This window comes from Puma concolor, chromosome C1 (genome assembly GCF_028749965.1).
Source record: "Puma concolor isolate L17-30 chromosome C1, mPumCon1.1.hap2, whole genome shotgun sequence".
In the NCBI taxonomy this organism is placed as follows: domain Eukaryota; kingdom Metazoa; phylum Chordata; class Mammalia; order Carnivora; family Felidae; genus Puma; species Puma concolor.
The window spans coordinates 5,316,031-5,330,137 of record NC_141674.1 but is presented as its reverse complement, the minus strand read 5'-3'; the positions used below and the strand labels follow the sequence as shown (position 1 = coordinate 5,330,137).

General features: G+C 47.7%; 1 protein-coding gene across 7 annotated transcripts in view; it reads right to left on the bottom strand.

Annotated features, from left to right (window-relative positions):
* The window catches only part of CAMTA1 (calmodulin binding transcription activator 1), an 829,903-nt gene that overhangs the window by 31,711 nt on the left and 784,085 nt on the right, over nt 1-14,107 (bottom strand). The window lies entirely within an intron of this gene.

Genomic DNA, 14,107 nt, shown 5'->3' with positions numbered 1-14,107 from the left:
TTAGCACCGAAATTTATTCAACAAATTTTAAATGATGCTGTGCCAGATAGTAGTAAACCGGTCAGAAAAAGGCCTCTTCCTGCTCTAGCAGGGGAAGCAAACAGGATAACGTGAAGAGGAACCATAGGGCGGGACTACAATTTATATGAGTCGGGAAAGGGGACACTTGAGTTTCACCAGAATAGAAGGAGCCAGGTCTGCAAGAATTGGAGTGAGTTACCAGCAAATGCAAAGGCCCTGAGGCAGGGCATTCAAGGAACCGAAGCCAGTGGCTGGACCACCACAGAGAGGAGAGCAGAAGGTGAAGTCGAAGAGGGGGGCCAGGACCAGACAGTATGTACTTAAGAACCCTGACAGAGGAAGTGTACAACTTTGAGCAAGACCTTAAGTGCCTCAGTTTCCTCAACTCTCAACTGGGGATGGTAACTGTACTTACCTGAAGGCTTGTCGTGAGGATGAAATGAATATTTGCCAATGCTCAGAACATGTAAGTTCCAGATACATGTGTTAGCCATCATCATCATCATCATCATCTTCGGGCAAATGAATTCTCTAGGAATTGACTGAGCATCTGTGACAACCTATTTGTCCCCCAAATTGTTAAAGGCGTAACCGTTTTCCAAAATACAACCATCCAAATCGTGAAAAGGAAGAATCCAGAAGTGTTCAGTCAGCGTGCCTGGCTGTCCTCACTATACAACCCGACGCCAGTGAATGATGCTTACCGATCCTACAAGAAATAAAACAGCGGGCGGGCTAACACTTACAGAGTGCCAGCCTCCGTTTCCATCACTCTACAAATATTAACCTATTTACTCTCCACAGGAATCGTGAGGTCGGTACTGTTCTTACCCTCTTTTCACAGAGGGGAAAACGGAGGCAGCGGGGAGGGGGGCTCTCCGGCTCAGGGGCCTGGAGCTTAACCACTACATGACGCGAGTATGAGACCTTGTGGAAAGAGAAGATACACAGGAGTCAGGTTCACCCCTGGGAAGAGAACATTTTCTTGCAGTAACAAGGCAGTAAATACGTGTTTCACAGGAAAATTTCCAGGACCGGGTGTCAACCTGGTTCCACTTTACTAAACCACAAAGCCAGAAGGGGAAGACTGCTTTTCAAAAAATCGTGACATTATTTTTTAATAAAGCTATTTCCAGGAACAACACTAAAGGAAAAATCCTTCGCCTTTAAAAGTGACAGACGTCTTTGTGCCAAGTGTGCACTCACACACACACGATCCACGAACACCAAGGCCCCTGCTGCTGAGCATCTCGGTGGCCCAGTCACCAACAGGCAGGGACCCCAAGTGGGCACGGCATGCACTTGCACAGTCGTTGCCATCCTGTGACCCTAACGGAAGACACGAGATGCCTTCAGGGGTGGGACTGAGTCCTAACAGCCTGCCCTCTCCGTTAGAAGAGGGACACTTTGCAGAATGAGGGACTCTCTTATTTGGAGCCCTTCCAAATGAAGGGGATGAGGAATCTTCCCCTTCAGTTAGCTGGACTCCAAGGAGAACAGCGCATTTTCCTTGGGGAGCTCGCATCAACTCTCCCTGCACATTCCCCGCCGTGCCGTCCATTCAACCACCTGCAGATCCTTCGGCGTCCCGCCCAAACGGGGGAAGCGTCTACAGCCGCCTCCCGACAGTTTCTTCTGCAAGCCCACATAACTTGCACCTGTTAAAGGCGTGTTCAGAATCCATTTCACTTGTTTCGAGCACTTGTTTGGAGCCTGGTGGCCAACAACAACCTGCCATGTCACGCAGAGGGGCAGAAGGGCACAGGGAGCAGCGCCCAGCTGTGGGCCGCCCTGGTGGGGTGCTCGCCCGGCCACCTGGCCCCATGGAGGCGGCTCCGTTGTGGTGGCCGCAGTGCCACAGTGAGGTCAGCCTCGCATGCCCGCCCGTCTCCTGCCCAGCACGGAGCCTGCAGAGACAGACCCTCCCTGAGGTCACGGAACACAGACCACGGCGTCTCCAGATCAAAACACTAACAGTCACCGTGACTCTGTGACCGCCACCAAGGTTCCTGTGTGCTTTTGTCCTGGGCTGTTCTCAGCGCCATCCCTATGCAGTTAGCTCGTTCACGTTATTAAGCTGCTCCAAGAAGCACTTGGTGAAGATACTCAGAAGCAATTATTTGCCTCTTAACAAAATTATATCATGCATAATGGCATCTCTGAGCCTCTCAACTCCAAAGGGGGAAGGTAGTGATAATTAATAATAAGAAACAGCCTCGAATGGAAATGACTGATTGAGCCGGCAGCCCGTAGAGCACAGACCTGATTGTACTGTGTTGACCGAGACTCAGAAGAGACCTTCTGATCACACTTCCTTTCCTCTGAGCAGGGCCAGCGCCCAGCTCCATCCACAGAGCTTACCCAGTGGATGAAGTGATGGCCTTCGCGGGTCCATTACTGGCAAGTCAAAAGCAACGACTTTGTGCTTGCTTTGGTGTCACAGTTTTGGGGTGGTGTGGAAACCGTATTGTAAGATACTAGGCAAATGCAGAGCTATACGTATGGCCGGGAGTGTATATTATGATTGATCACAGCAAAAGGGGAATAGAATTACTTAGAGGCAAAAAAAAAAAAAAAAAAAAGTTCTGATTACGTTAGAGTAAAAAAGTAGATTTGGGATTCACTTACGCGCACGAACATTTACTGAGCACCTACCACGTACCAAGCACTGGGGGTGACGTGAACATTAGTGAACACATCCCTGCCCTCGTTTGTTGGCTAATGAGTAATTTCCGCAATCTGGATAGACTGGATTTTTAAACGAACGTGTGGGACGGAGGGGTGAGAAGAGAGAAAACAAAAAATGTGTAGCTCTAGCGGACTGATGAAGCTGGCCTCAGCTCTCTCCCATGAAGTTTCGAACAAAGCCAGCAGTGACTCAGCTTCGAGGGATTCCAAGCCCCTCGTCCTTAGGACAGTTTGAGCAAAGAGACCCCACTAGTCCTCCGTGAGCCCAAGGCTGCAGGGACAGCGCGCCAAGAGCACCTGTTTCCCGAGCACCATGGACTCTGGGGGTCCCAGTGAGGAAAGCCGGCTGTTCCGCGAGCTCCCGCCTGGTCGGCCCCCCCGGCTCTGAGTTCTTGTCTAGAAGTGTCAGGGCTCTGTCTGCCTCGCCCAAAGAACAAGCTGCTGCTTACACAGAAGGCTCTCCCACTCTTCCCCCTACCCCTTGGAGAAGTGTGGACAAGTCATGTTACAACCCGTGGCTCTGAAGACTGGGGCAAGGCGAGGTCCACACAGCAGCTCCCTCCTCCCCGGGGGGAGAAGCTCCGGGTGCCGCGGGCGTCCCCTCCGTGGGGGTGGGTGTGTGCGCTGCCCACGGTGCTGGTCCCTCGCTGCGGATGCAGCCCCACAGGAGGCTTCCGCCCATCCAGCGGTTCCCACACCGGAGGTGCCATCAGAATCCCCAGGAGGGCTTCTTCAAACAGAAGGGTGGGCCCTGTTCCCAGAGTCTGTTTTACTTCGAAGGCCAGGCTGTGCGTCTAGCATGTTCCCAGGTGACGCTGAGGCTTCTGGTCCGGGGCCACCCTCGGGAGCCGCCGCTCTGAGTCCCCACCTCCTTCCTCGAGAACAAGCCCTCCGTGCACCTGCGTGGCCGGCCACACGAGACATTAGCTCCTGCGAACGACGCCAGGCCTGGCCGCACGAGCTGTGTCGGCAACCCCGGGCAGCACGCTCCCTTCTCACGCGCACAGCCGAGTCCGACCCGGCTGAACTTGAAAACTATTCAAAATCTGCCCACCTGCGCCACTCTCTGCAACGAATCAGACACCACTTTGTCGCGCCTGTCGAATCTTACCTCCTCGCTGCTTTCTTCTTCTCCCGGCTGACGAGCTGGGGTGTCTTCCCACGGGTCTGCCTCTGTGCCCTGCGGGTCTCTAAAGCGGCCCGTTTACCTGCATGGTTTCGGGGAACGAGGACTCTGCAGCGCCACGCAGATCCTTCCCACGACATTCAAGACACACACACACGCATGCCTGTGCCCCAGACAGGAAGTAAAGAGTTCCGATGGCTCTGCAGCGACAGTCTGGCTCGTGATTCATTCAGCCTCTTCACGAGCCCGTCCCGCACCCCTTTTAGCAGAAGCGGCATTTTTAGACCGGGCAGCTGTGACAGGCTGCAAGGAACACGGGACAGAGCCGAGAGCTGCAGGGTTAGTCCTGTGGCCACGTGACTTTCAAATAATGACCACTCTGCACCTCAATTTTCTCTCGTGGAAAGAGGAGATATCACCATCCTTTTGTTCCTTGTGGGGATGGGATAAACTACTATAGGACATTTTTTAAAGTGGTAAGGCTTTCTTTACCCAGTTATACCAACGGGACCCCCCCCCTTATTTTTTAAAGGCATCTTAAAGATTTTTAAGTAACCTCCACACCCAACATGGGACTTGAAATCACACCCCCAAGATCAAGAGTTGCATGCTCCACTGGCCAAGCCTGCCAGGAGCCCCTAAAAAATGCATTTTTGAAAATTTTGGATACTTTTAGATTTACAGACAAGTTGCAGTAGTAGGCCTCCCATAAACCCTTTGTCTGGTTTCCCTTAACACAGACATCTCACGGATCCACAGTGCACCTGTCAAAACTCAGACACTCGCTGGTACGTCACGACTAACTCAGCTACAGACTTGAAACAGACTCGCCGTGACAGTTAACGTCCCTTTTCAGCTCTGGGATCCGGCTACAGGCGCCACGCCACCTCTGGCTGTTCCACGCCCTTCCTCTCCTCGGGTGTGGCGATCTTCTCCACGGCCCTTATTTTCACAGCATCCATGGTTTTGAGGAACACCGGACACGTGCTTTGTAGATGTCCCTCTTTTCAGGTAGTCTGATGTGTTTTCTAATGATCGGACGGGAGTCATGAGTTTTCAGGAAGAATATCACAGAGGCAAGGGCTCATCATATGACACGGGTAGTGTCGGACGTCCTGCTGATGCGGACCCTGATCTTAGGGGAAGGTAGGGTCTGCCAGGTTTGCTCTGATAAAGTCACAATTCTTCTGTTTCCATACTCTATCGTTTGGAAGTACGTCAGTGAGTCCAGCCCACACTCAAGGAAAAGGGAACAAAGCCCTACCTTGTGGATGTGGGAGTATCCACATACATTATTTGGAGTGCTCCTATAAGGAAGATCTGTCTTTCTGAGTTTGTTTGTATCCATATAAGCCATTTATTTATATCCACAAATACTTTACACTTTGGTCACAATCCAATACTAGGTTAGCTTATTGCTCAAACTGTCCCGGCTTTGGCCACTGGGAGATCTTTCAGGCTGGCTTCTGTGTCCCTCTGACATACCCCCAGCCTCTTCCCTTCTTTTGCGAGTACTTCCTTACTTTCTGGCATTATAAGATGCCCGGACTCCTCTTTTTTTGTCCCTCTCCCAGCCCTAGAATCAGCAATCTCTCTAAGGAGCCCTGGTTTCTTTTATTGGAGGATGGCATTTAGAGGCCAAGGTCTGGCTGCTGGGTGTGCTCGCTGCTCCTGGGGCGTCTCACCACTGCTAGGCCCTCCCAGCGGAAAGAGCAAGAAAACACACGTAAGTACAACCCATGTATGCACACACATCTACAATTGTTCTGAATCTATCTATCATACGCTGGAATAAAATAAATGTGAGTCCATACGGACATCCCTACCTCTAACGGAGCACTGCGGTGCCCATTCTAGCCTTCTGGGGGGTACTTTAAATGTAGGTAAGATAACTAAGGGTTAGATATAATAAACCTGTGTATTAAATACTGAAATCTGTACCGACGTATTAAACTACAAAAAAGAAACCTGTAGGCCTGATTTCTGCAACTCAAAAATACAGGTTCAGAACCTATCACAGTAGTTTATTCAATGACTGCTGTTATACTGCAGTTCTTAGAGCTTCCCAACAATATTACAAAACATACAGAAAAAATACTCATAATCCCAGAACAGCTCTGAGTATTACAAAGGTCAAGATGAAGGAACATTTCCAGCCAGTCACTGGCCCGAGGGTCACTGAATGGTTTGCTGAGGCTTCATATCCCCCTTTCCTATGCTGGGTTCACCGTGTCCCAGCCTCCCCTTAGGGGCGGTTAAGCAATGTGTCACACGGCACAGCAGCAGTCACGGGTCATCTTTTCATCTTTCTTTGACAGGGATTCCCAACCCTCAAAGCGACCCGTTTTAAAATGTCCCAAATTAATATTTCCCTAAGAATGAAACGTTCCGAAACAATACCGAAATTTTAAAGACAGAGAAACTTTGATGAAGTCAGACTTCCCACAGTGTGTTCTAAGTTTAGAAAGTTTGGCACTTGCTTCTGTAAAAGTGGAGGATCCCAAGTATTTGAGGATCTGATGTAAGAAAGTGTCTACTTCAGGAAAGCAGCTACTGGCCAGACTTCCCAGGCTCTTAGCACTCAGCTGTACCTACTGTTTCCTCTAGATGACCTCTCTGTAAGTCTTGGAAGCTAACAAATTTTCTGGGCCGCATTGAGCAATACACCCTAGGGCAAGTTTCTGACATGATGTCGATAATCTAGTTTTATAAACTTAAATCCCGCCCCTTCGGCCTACAAAATAAGATTGGAGATCTTTGGCATGGCAAAGAATACTCTTTACCGACTGTCTCGGGTTACTTTTCAGGGACTCTCTCATCACTCACTCTTCTTCAGTCCACCGTGAGTTTGATGTACCTTTGGACCTTTGGGCATGCCGACTTCTTCCCGTGTCCACCTGGTGAGTTGTCTGTTCTTCAGAGTGTGGCTTACACATCACTTCAGTATTATTACTGAACATCCACAGTGGGCCGTTGCAAATGTATTGTTTCTAGTCCTCAAAAAAAAAAAAAAATGAAAGAAATCTTTTCCTCTTCATTCTACAGATGAAGAAGCTGAAGCTTGGCCATGTGTTGCTTGCCCAAGGTCATGTTGCTTGTAAGTATCAGGGCAGGGATTTGAATACAAGCAGGACTCCAGATCCATGCTCTTTCCACTGTGCCCGGTGAACCTTCCTCTCTTGCCCTGGGTCCTAAAGGTACTTAGCAAACGAATGCCGAGTTGTTTTCCTGTATGGGCCATTTCTACCAGAGGGAGCTTTCTGAAAGCAGGGAGCTTGCTTGGATCCCTGGCACCAGATATAGAGTGGGTGCTCCGTCAGTGGAAAAGAATTGTTATTTTCTAACGCAAGCTTCTTCTGGAAGCTGACTTACTGACGACGTCATCCAAACTCTGGGGCAAGGGCTCTGAGCCACCTCTGTCAGCCCCAGTGGACTCCAGGTGGCTGTGGACCCATCAGTAGTCTACCACTTGGTCCGGTGGACAGACTGGTCAGAATGATCACAACCCAACGGAACTGACTTGAAAGCACGCGAGAAAGTTCTAGGAGTCTCCTTGGCTGGCTGCCGCTTCCTTTCGGCTCAGGTGAAGAAGTGACGTCACTGCAGTGTGTTGGTGCGAGACTCTGGCAGAAGAGCTGAGACACAGCTGACTTCTTTACAGACACAAACTGGGATTTCACAGCAACGTCACTCGTTATCCACTGAGCTTCACGTTAAAAATACAGACCCTCCCCCCCTTCTTTCATATGTGCCTACCTTCCCCTGGCCAAATGGGATCTCGGGGACACAAAGGGCTGGGCGCGCATCTTGTGGAAGGAGGGCCTGTAGTTTGTTACAAAAGCACTTCCCAAGTTTGTCAGGTTGGGTTGTTGTATAAACAGGACATTTTTAGTGTCTTAAAAAAAAACAACACTTTCTAGAACAGCCTTGTGAGGTATGCATGGACCTGACCACCTGAAAATCAGCTAACAGATAATACCTACAAACACGAGAACCTGTTGCCACAATTGCTCCATCGGAGTCACCCAGGGCCTTGTTGCCAGAGTAGAAGAGAAAGTTTTGCCTTGGCAGGTAAATGAATGAAGGAGCAATCATCAAATACCACCTGCTATTTTAAAACGCGTTATTTGTAGCTCAAGTGCACATGTGCCCTCCTGTTGCTATTTGGATTGGGAACGAGAGACTGTCTCTCATTCCATTTGCAGCTCTTGGCCACGCTGGCAGGAGAAGCTCATGAAGCAAAAGGAGGTATGACTTGAACTATTTCTGTAGGGACTGCTGCTTAGGAAGTCTCCTAAATTTTTCAGGAAGCTCGGAAAGGCAGGGAAAATGAAGTCACTTAATTCCTTCCCAGAATAAATGGGGCCACCAGAGCACATTAAGCTGTCCTCTCCAGCAAGCCATTTAAGATGTCCAAGTGCAGAGGGAAGGGTGAGGGCCGGACAGAGATAAGGCACAGGCTGTACCACTCTGATTTTCCAAAGCAATGGCTAAATTTAGCCTTAGGGGAAAAAAAAACACCACCCTGCGTACTCCACTTTTTAAAAACTCCCCAACTCTATATGCCAAGACAAAGGGAAATTAGCAATTCTTCTTAGACTTTCTTCATTTGCACTGACTTTGGATTCCTCGTTCCTCTCCACGGTCTGTGTTTCACGCTATTCGGTCGTGGAAGCGCCAAGGAAAATGGTTTAGGATGCTGCTAAAACAACAGCGATTAGGAAACGGAATGTTACAAGGGGGGCATAGCAAACCCATCATGATTTCTCCCTTGAACTCTTTCGATGCCAGAGCTTGAGGCGCAGGAGGGCAGAGATGTCAAACCTATTCTCCAAGGACGCTAAGGCTGAGCGGAATCCCCTAGGAGCTCAGCTATATCACAACACGCGGGAAGCACGCAAGAGCACCCCAAATCACGCAGGAGCTGACTGTGTGGTCAGTAAAGCAGCAAATCCAGCTGGAGTTCGACATAGTAAAATTGCAGCTGACTGGTGCCAGAGCAAAGGAAATCAGGACCTCTGACACAGATTCTATACCTACCTTCACAGCCTACAAAAGACAAGAACATTTTAGGCTTGCGGACTTCAAAAAGCCACAAATTTGGAGGACACCGCCTCAACAGTTTCAGCACACAGTGGAAAGAAGAAATCTCGCAAGCACAGACGGAGATGTTCTAAAGTAGTAAGAGGAGAGTGGATGGAGACCTGGGGAGCATATCACCACTAAGACTAAGGAGGTTTTTAAAGAAAAAGAGCCATAATGAGACTCGGGGACAAGCGACAATGTCCCTCACCTGGACGCGAAAAAGGTGCGACAGTGGAATGGCATTTAAGTGCATACGGGAAAATGGGAAATGACAACCCTAACACCTAAGAGCTGACAGCGCAGAAAATGCACAGGAAGTGTCAGGAGGCAAGAATACTTTAATTAGCCACCAGCAGGTTGATCTGTGGTGCTCGGCTTTAGTGACAAAAACTCCCCAACACCTAAAATCCTTTGGGAAGAGCTACGGAACAGCAGAGTCGTTCGCAAAGGTCTACTCGCCAAGGCTCCACTATGGCACTGGTCTGCTACGGTTCTGCAGAGGTAACAGCGAACAAGAAAACTCAAGACGTTGTGGCGGCCGCCGGGGACACAAAAACCAGTAAGGTGTGAGCCTCTACCTCCAGAAGCTCAGTCGGATAGAAAAGGAAGGAGAAATCGTGTGAGCTCTACGAAGCTACACTCGTTCTGTTCACTGCGATACTCCCGAGGCCTAGCGGGATGGCCGGCACACAGGAGGTTCTCAACGTGGATTTACTGAATAAGTGACTTAATTTCATCTGTTAGAAATATGGAATGTGAGTTTTAAGAAGGACAAGGCGAAGGGCAGCATGCAGAGCGAAATATGTTTCCATTAGTCATTTCTATGATGCACTTTTCTCCAGCCAAGTTATTAAAAGTGGTCCTTTCCCTTCTCACGGGGCTACCTTTTACCTAATCAATCCCATCAAATATATCAGGGACCAGGCAATCGAAAACAGGCAAAATATCTAATCGAGACCGGTATACAGCAATAACTCTTACATTTGGCGGTTTTCACCTCAGAAGTAGCATCCCAGAACGAGGTCAGGTGGAGACATTGTTGGCGGTGGGGGTGGAATGGGGGGCAGGGGAGGGGGGAGAAGGGGGAAAGGAGGGGAATTGAAAACTCCATAAAAAAGAAAACTTTGGGGGGGGGTTACCTGGCTGGCTCAGTTGGTAGAGCATGTAACTCTTGATCTTGGGATCATGAGTTCGAGCCCCACACTGGGGGTGTAGAGATGACTTAAAAAAAATTAAAATCCGAAAGAAAGAAAGAAAGAAAGAAAGAAAGAAAGAAAGAAAGAAAGAAAGAAAGAAAGAAAGAAAGAAAGAAAGAAAGAAGGAAGGAAGGAAGGAAGGAAGGAAGGAAGGAAGGAAGGAAGGAAGGAAAGAAAGAAAGAAAGAAAGAAAGAAAGAAAGAAAGAAAGAAAGAAAGAAAAAAATTTTGCTAGTAAGATGTGCTACCTGGTACCTAGAGAAAAGAAGAAACAATCCTGGCTGTTTCTAGCTAATACTACTAATCATAATAGATGTTATTTGCCCTGAGTTCCTGGTGGTTTTCAATATCTGAAAAGCCATGAAATTGGGATTCTAGCTGGAAGAGTCCTTCTCTGTTTCCAACTCCTCCATACATTATTTAGACGCCTGCTGCTGGCGATGCTTTGCTCTCAGAACTGCAGGAATGCCATCTGCACAGACGTTCCCAACTGTCTTGCCTACTCGTGAGAGTTCAAGCCCAAGATGTTCCAAACATACGTATTTTTTTGTAAACACTGGATTCTCCACAGAGACTTCAGTTCTAGAACTTGAAAGTTTATTAACTCCGATAACACTTTTTCATAATGCCGTGAGATTTTGTAAAAATCTGGAACAAATACAGGTGAAGACATCCTTTCCAGATTACTAGACGGAAATGTATATATTTTAAAGGAAATGTATATATTTCATGCATATATTTTAAGTATGTATGTATTTTAAAATTTAAAGGAAATGTATATATTTTAAAGGAAATAGCTGTATTACTTTAAAATACTGGACACATTACAAAGTAGGTCTTGATAGACAAAATGATTTAAGAATACCGTTTTGCAATTTATCATAGGCCTGACAATAGAGAATAAAACATTTTAAAAAATTCAAGTTACAATATTTTAAACATCTTATTCAGAAATAAAAGTATTTCTCTGAGGGAGGAAACCTGAGGGTTGGAAAAATTTTAACCAGTAAGGTCCTCTTTGGAAGAGTCACGATCCTGCAGGGTCGTCTGGCTACACGTCACACGAGGATGTGCCACCGTCCACTCTCCCGTGTCTGTGTTATGTCACTCACTCATGACGTTTTGAGTTTGGGAGGTGGTAACCTGTGCGCTACACCTCCTGTTAACACTCTACCCCTGGACCAGAGGAACCTTCAAATTTCTGCAAATTCCCAATCACTGAGGCCTAAATGAATGTATTATTGAGGCCAGTATCCAAACACCCCTTGGATTAGGTGGGAAGGCTAACAAGGTATGGTGCTTTCCACGAAATGGGGATGCAACATGATTTCACAGAGCTGAGGGGGTTGCCTTGCCTGACTGTCCTCACAGAAGCCCCAAAGCAGGCTTCTTTAATCACCCCACTCAGAGCATAGTTGGTCAAAAGATTCAGGGAGCAGTTAAATAATGGAAGAAAGGTTAATAACCAACTCAAAGGACAGCAGGTGCTAAACGTGGGGAGCATCCCTCACAAACCCCTAACACATCCCTACAATCTCCTGGTCTCCCCTCTTCCTTATTTTCCCGATCTCCCTTCCGTCTCAATCCATTCCTCCTCAACGTTTTTATTTCCTCCCCTGTTCTCCCCTAACTGCTATCAATCCTGGATCCAGGTATGCCTGTTTGAGGTGGCTGACAAAAATACTTACGATTAATAACAGATTAAGACCAAGGTTCACAAAAAGTAAAACTCACACAAAGCTATTGTACAGAAAACACATATGAGATTCTCCAAAATGCTTAATTGTGAGCCCCAAATTTGGCTGAACGCGGCAAATGAAACAAGACAGGAGGCAGTTTCGAGATCCCCGTCAGTCGTTTTGGATAGCAGGTGATGGGACAGACTTCAACATCCTTGTAATAAAGTCAACTGGGTTTGACAGGATTGTTTATTGCCATTTAGTATTAACAGACCCCAAAACACTATTTCACAGAAGCACTTCTGCAAAGATCCAATGTGGTCTGACTTCACAGCTCTCTGATGATTTAAGTCAAGGGGAAATTCCATCAACTATTCCATGCATGTCTCTTACTTACTGCTCACTCTTCCCTGAACAGTATTTTATGATCCTGATTTTTACATCTAAAAGTAGGTGAGTTGATGGTTTTCAATTTCCTGAAGGAAAAGCTTTCTGCATTTATTTGGTTTTTAGTAGTTTATCATTAAGGAGCTCTAAACGGATTTCTCTTCTACAGGTCAGTGGCTCTTAACTTAAAAAACAAAAAAACAAAAAAAAACCCTTTTTACTCTAATGAAATAATACGTCGTCTCGTTTGGGAATAATCCGGAGTGTAACGATAAGGCTGTGCTCTGCAAAAGTAATTTCTTTCCACAATTCCCGTTGGAAAGGGAGTAGCTGCCGCTGTTTAAACCTACTCGACAATAAGCCTAATAATTGACTAGTCAGCCGCCTGCTTACCAGTCGACACCCTCCGCGTCCCTGAGCCACCTCTGAGTGCCCACCGTGCCTGCTGAGTAACGTCCCTAGGCTGACACGAAATGTACAGAAGCTGGACCTCCCTTGTTAGAAAAGAACCCGAAACAATGGTTCCTACCCTTCTTGTTCACGGGCTCTCAGTGATGAAAGCTACAAACCCTTTCCTAGAAAAGTACACATGCACAAAAGTGTACATTCCGTATCAGGGGACTCCCAGACCCACGGGGCGGGGGCGTGGGTTCCAGGCTCAGGACGGTGCTGTGGGGATGGTCCACTGAAGCGTTTCCCAAACTGCGTGCTGTGGAACATTTTCCACGAGAGGTCACTCAGGAGACCACAGCGACAAAATGCCGTGTCGGGATGTTTTGGGATTCCTAGGTTCAACACAACTAAATACATGTGCATTTCGTTAATGTAGGACTTTTTCTGAACCCTAACATGCTTACAGGAGCTAGAAACTGCTGGCGGAGAGCCAGTAGGCATGCTTCCTAAACGTATCTGAACCTTCCGGCATGGGGGGAGGAGAGCTTGTTATAAGCATTTCCTGTAACTCATGTTCCCACAGAAGAGGTTAGGGACTGACACTAGTCCTAAAGAGCACCCCGATACAGTCGGTCCCTGGTGAGGAAGTCCCTGGACCGCACTCTTCATCTTCCTTCTTCACTCACCAGGCTGGGGACAGGCGCCACGCCAACCGGCCACGGACCTGGATAAAGTTATGTGGGTCAAGGGTGAGCGTCACCCAGGAACTGGTCTGATGGTTCCTCTGACGGTTCGTTCTGTCACACACAACCACCTCCCCAACCCACACCGTCCGTCCCTCCCGCTGTTCCAGCCTTGAAGATATCTCAGAAGGGCTTCTCTCAACTCTCTCTTCTCTTTGTGCCATTTGAGAGTAAAAATAAGATTTCAATTACAATTGATAATAAGAATAACGTTAGGGTTATGTTATCAAGAAACTTAAATTTCTTTCTTCCAAAAAGTTGGAGACCTAGTCTTTGTAATTTCAGAGGACCATTCTGAGTTCTACCCTATGAATTAAGAATCTTCATTGGGGCGCCTGGGTGGCTGAGTCAGCTGGGCGGCCGACTTCGGCTCAGGTCACGATCTCGCAGTCTGTGGGTTCGAGCCCTGCATCGGGCTCTGTGCTGGCAGCTCGGAGCCTGGAGCCTGCTTCAGATTCTGTGTCTCCCTCCCTCTCGCTCCTTCCCTGCTTGCTCTCTGTCTCTTTCTCAAATAACAAATATTTTTAAAAAATTAAGAATCTTCACCAAAGGGGAGCCTGGGTGGCTCAGTTGGTTAAGCATCGATTCTTGATTTCGTCTCAGGTCATGATCTCACGGTTTGTGAGTTCAAGCCCTATGTCAGGCTCTGTGCTGACAGAGTGGAGCCTGCTTGGGATTCCCTCTCTCCCTCTCTCTCTGCCCCCTCCCTGTTCACACGCTCTCTCAAAATACGTACATAAACTTGAAAAATTAAGAAAAAAAACTTCGCAAAAAAGTTCTATTTACTGAA